This window comes from Bidens hawaiensis, unplaced genomic scaffold (assembly GCF_021521415.1).
Source record: "Bidens hawaiensis isolate Kalapana, Puna unplaced genomic scaffold, B.hawaiensis_p1.1 tig00021861_1, whole genome shotgun sequence".
Taxonomy (NCBI): Eukaryota; Viridiplantae; Streptophyta; class Magnoliopsida; order Asterales; family Asteraceae; genus Bidens; species Bidens hawaiensis.
In genome coordinates, this window is record NW_027493394.1 from 104,935 (window position 1) to 110,934 (window position 6,000).

Here is a 6,000-nt window from a genome sequence, read left to right on the forward strand (position 1 = left end):
TAGAGATTATAGAAAGGATGGAATGGGAGTTAGGGTTTTAGGATGGTTTAAAAGGGTATTTATACATCTCAAAGTCCATGGACCTAAAGCCCATCCCCCCATCTTGATCCATTTTAATTACATTCTCTCTATATTTAATATTAATTAACTATTAACACTCGTTTATAATTTCATTGACTTTCTTTTATCTTATTATTTTATTCTTTTATTCTTTCTCTATTAATCCGAGTAACTACTATGCCATAAATTAATTATATATTTAAATATTATTTTTTTTTGAAAATCCGGGATGTTACATAAAGCATTTTATTTTACAATCTGTTTAAAAAAGTGGGATGAGTCAACAATTAGTTAAATAACTGTTAACCAAACTAATAAGGGCACAGAAATATTGGTAGATCTATTAGGGTAACGCCCCCCACTTCCAATCGCGTTGGGTTAAAGTGAGAATATTTTGAGTATGGTAAGTATCGAGTTATCAATTTTGATAGTCATACACTTGTTGTATTCCTTGCTAGTCTACAACCGTACGATTTGTTAAAAGATAAAATGCTATGTTTTATGAATTTGAAAGAATTAATTACCATGTTAAAAGAACGGTAGGGAAAGTTTACTACTCTTGTTTATGGTAATAGAGGATAAAAAGAATGGTCGTTGAACCATTGTACGGTGAGAATTTATATGTACTCGTTTATTATATTTCTCGATAAATTGATATAATATTGTTTATTATGATGACTTGAATGGAAATTTCGATTGCCTTACTTTCATTGTAATATATATGTAAGTATATATGTGTGTGTGTGTGTGTATATTAATTTCAATAAATAGAACTCACCAACATTCGTGTTGACGTACGCTTTTAATATGCTTTTTAGGTAACTAATGGCTTCGAAGAGACAAGGAAAATAGAGTGTTGGATGTGTGTTTGAATAATGTAGAAACTAAAATTTTAATAAACCGTGCAGTAGCACGTGTAAAAATCTGATCATGTAATAAATATTTTAATTAAATCAAAGTTAAACTTTTATTATTGAATACTTTACTTTATATTGATTGGCTATCGACATCTGTCACGACCCGAAGGACATAGTTAAAGTCTTCTGTGACCTTGATTAAGATTTTCGGGATGTGACAGCAACTTCTTGCATGTTTGGGTTAAGACGCCTTTGGGGTTGAACCACCGGTTTATTCTCATCTTCCATCAAAATTCGTTGGGTACAATAAGCGGGGCTAATACTTTGAATATCCGAAATCTTCCATGCATTCACCCCTTTGTGCAACTTCAACACCTCCATCAACTTCATCTTTTCTTCCTCCGTCAACTTGGAAGACACAATAACGGACAAATCTGAACCCTCTTCATGGTAAGCATACTCCAAATGTGACGGAAGAACTTTTAATTCCAACAGAGCGGGTTTATCTACATCCTTCTTACAAATAACCTCACTAACCTCCATTATCTCCGCCAAGCAAGAAACGTCATCCACTACCTCTTCCTTCAACTCTACATCCATACAAATCCCAACAAAATCGGCTCCACAAATGTAATCAAGACATGTATCAAAACATGGAATAAAAGTTTTAAGAAAATAACCAGAATGACATGGATCACTGAAATCATCATAGTCACTCGGGTGCTTCATCAACCTAGCAACATCATAAATAACATTCTCATCACTAACCCAAAGTGTGATCCTCCCATCCTACACATCAATAAGAGCCTTCGTAGTTCGCAAAAACGGACGACCAAGAATAATGAGAACCCTTTCGTCGGCCTCCATATCAAGTACCACAAAATCCACCGGGATCACAAACTTATCCACTTTCACTAGTAAATTCTCAATAATACCACGCGGATGCTTAACCGAACGATCCGCCAATGACAACAACATGCGAGTTGGTGTAAGCTAGCCCAACTCTAATTTATCGTACGACGAATACGACATAAGATTGATACCAGCATCCAAATTCGCTAACACTTAAGTCATCATATCACTACCAAACATACATGGAATAGTAAACACACACGGGTCCGGCAACTTTTCCGGGACCCGATTCAAAACCACCTCCGAACAATCTATGTTAAGAGGAATAGATGAAACCTCTCCCAAATGATCTTTTTAGAAAATCTTTCAAAAATTTCTCATACTTCGGCTTGTGTTGGATAGCTTCAATAAATGGAAGATTGATCTTCAAATGTCAGAACATATCAAGAAAAGGCATGTACTCCCTCGTATACTTTTGATGCTTAAGACGAACAAGATATGGGATGTGAGCATGATCAATGATGTGTGATGGCCGGACTTCAACTGGCTTCTTCTCGACTTGTGGCTCAATAATTGGTGCGCTACCCTGTGTCTTAGCCGGAACCTCCATATAGATCTCTTCGTCAACCACTTCCTCATCTTCTACTTCAACTATTTCTCTAACTACCTCGGGACCTAAAATCCTTCCGTTACGAGTAGTAATTGCTTTCAATTGAGCAGCCAGATTCGGCTGAGTAGTACCTGAAAACTGTCTTTGAGGCCTTTCTCCAGACACCGAGCAATATCACCAACGGACCTCTGAAGGTCAAGTAATGATGATTGTTAATTCTTAAAAAGTATATCGTGCTCGGCGAACTTCTTCTGTGTAGCTTGGTCTCTCTCCAAGATTTGCTTCATCATATCTTATAATCGTCCCATTCCACCACTCGAGTCTTGTTAGTATTTTCATTATTATGAAAATACTGACTTTGTACTTGAGTGTAAACATTTTGAAAACCAGGTGGTGCACCAGTCGGACCCTAATTGGAATTATTCTGATTCGGGTTCTTGTAGGTGTTCCAATTCTTATTGTTGTTGTTATAAGTGTTGGAAAACCTATTCTGACCAGCAACAAAATCCACCTCTTGATTCATCAACGGGCACTCCAAAGTACCCTGTCTACCCCCTGCAAAACTCACACTTATCAACTTTGGTCTTGAGTTCCTTCACCTCTCTAGCCAATGATTCCAAAGCAGCAGCCATACTAGTGTCCATATTAACCCAGTGCATGCCTTGAGTAGATTAGGGTGTACTAGTGACGATAATGGAATTCCCGTGACGTGGCCATTTGGCGTATTCTGATTGAGCAAAACTTTCAAACATCTCATTACACGACATTCTTCCTATCCATCAGATTCCCCCCCGCAGCAGTGTCGAAACGGGTTTGAGTTTCATAATTCAGCCCATTGTAGAACTTCTCAACAAGAGCCCATGGTGTGAACACGTTTTGTGAACAACGAGATAAAGGATTCTGAAAACGCTCCCAAGCTTGATAATAAGGTTCATCCGGCTCCATGTGAAAGGAGTGGATCTGAACACGAAGATGAGATGCTTTAGCAGATGGGAAGTATTTCTTGATGAATAATGGACGAAGCACCTCCCAAGTAGTGAACGTTCCTACTGGTTGCGTGTCGAGCCAAAGAGCCGCCCGTCTTGCAAGTGAAAAGGTAAAAATATGTAAGAATATAACATCTTCAGTAGCACCTAGTAAATTAAAAGTCTTAAGAACACGGCTGAGCCGGTTAATGTGTGCCGGTGCATCTTCGTCATCACCTCCATGAAATTGGTTAGCCTGGGTGAGAGAATTCATGACGTATGATGGAATATGCCATGAATTCGGGTTTTCGATCTCCGGAATAATGATGGATGAATGGTTTCTGGTGAAACCATCGAAAGCTTGCGTAGCAACCATTCTGTTATCAGCCATTTGAACTTCTGGTAAACTTTTTGGACTTGACGGTGATAAACTTTATATGATGATGATGAACTAGCCTCATACTTCAATGGAGAAAATCCAAGATTATCTAGTGGTGGTCCTTGCGAACGAAAATGTGACATATACCTGAAAAAACGCAAACGACCAAGTAAGTAGAGTAAAATTAAAAATTAAAACAAAAATAAACTAAAATTTAATTAGATTCCTATGAATCAAACGAAAATAAAGCAAATAGCAATTAGCATGTATGTAGTAAGTAAGTCTAATAGAAGCTAATAACGCAATCGCCAAGAGTCCCCGACAACGGCGCCAAAAACTTGATGTGTTAAAGGTAGTAAGATAATTATTAACTAAATTACGCTAAACTAGACACTAAGTAATACTCTAGACTCCTTAAAACTCAACTAAACTACTGATCGACAAGTGAACCGATCAACTCTAGTATAGATAAGTAAGTCCGGATATCGAAACCACGACACTCTTTAAATTACGTATATTAACTAATTATACTCAACTAACCGAAACAATTATTTATATATTATTATTAAAGGGGGTTTTAAATTAATTAATATTAAACTAATAAAAATAACTAATAAAAATAACTAATTAAGTAAATACAAGAAATAAAACACAAGACAAATAAGTTTGACTGATTCGGATGATGATGGAAAACCACCTAGGCTAGAAAGTTATGGCTATCAATTAATTGGAAAAATTAAGTTATGGAACTTTGATCGTAAGATAGATCCTTGAAAGAAAACCCAAACATGACCTCTGACCCTTCTCAAGAAGACACCTATGAGTTTCTAACAAGTTTTAAGACACACGAGTTTAATATATTAAACTCCCTTACCGTTATTTAATTATTTATGTTTATGTACCTTTATAGTGAAATCCTACCTTACAGCGCGGAAATCAAAGGTAGCTAAGAAAACTAAATTGACTTAATAGACTAAGTTGACAATTCAAACCTAGATGAACACCTTACGAAGAACTAAATCTAGAAATCCTAATCAACAAAGATCTATCAATAAACTATCACCATACAACATTCTAGGTTAGCAGTTCACTTTTATATATTTGATTAGTTTTATTGTTTCTATGATCTTATTCGAATTCAATCACAAACTAGTCAACAACACACAATAAATGACCTAACAAAACCCTATCCTATGAAACAATTAAACCTAAGCAAATAAAACCAAGTAATCATATGCATCAATTAAATCAAAATCAACAATTTACTTAAACATAAAATCCATAATGAAAAGAATTCCAATCAAAGTTTAACCAAGCAAAGGTTCATCATGACCTAGGTAGTTTAATAAGTTTAGCCTAGAATCATGTAATAGTTTATAAACAATATAATATAAGAAAACATGATGAAAATAATGAAGAACGGAGAATCAAATGTGATAAAACCCATAATCTTCGATCTTGAACGTATAGCTCTTCACCGAATGCTTCCTTGCCTTCAAAACCACCAAAAATCTCTAATAATAACTCCAATAATCTCCAAATTCGTCTGGTGGTTGTAGGTTATTGTTTAGGTTAAGGTTAGGGGTCTTTATATAATGAAACTGGGCCCAAAACCTGACCAAAAATGCAAACTTTCTGGAATATTTGTTTCTAAGCACCACGCGACCAGGGGTGGAAGCCTGACCGCGCAGCGCTGCGTGCTTTTACATGGGGCCGGTCTGACCATTCTGGTCCGACCGGTTCTCTATTCGGTTCCTTTCTTGATGCATTCCGGCTTCTTGTTTTGGCTATTTTGGCAAGTTTTTCGCCCTTTTAGACCACGATCAACTTCTGGAACCTACAAAACACAATTATGTTAGTAGTATACAAATCTTAACTAAAAACGAACAACAGCTAATAAAATATTATATAAAATACACACGAGAAATATATATATTTAAAATTATATCAAATATCCCCACACCTACTCTTTTTTCGTCCCTGAAAAAGTCTAATGCAATGGAATCAGAATCGGATATATAGTCTTAAAAACATATAGATTAATTTAAAGTTTTTAGAAGAACGCAAAAACCACAATCACCGATATTGTTTTCCACTTAAACCCATGTCTTTATCTTTACCGGGACAAATAAGACCCAACAATTTATATTACTCAGTGGTTTACACAATTAAGACCCGCTTATTTTCAAATTTTACCGGACTAGACCACCCCAACTTGACTTAAACCTCAAAAATATCAGATTTAAAATTTTTGTTGGTCTCTTTTTTTCATGAATA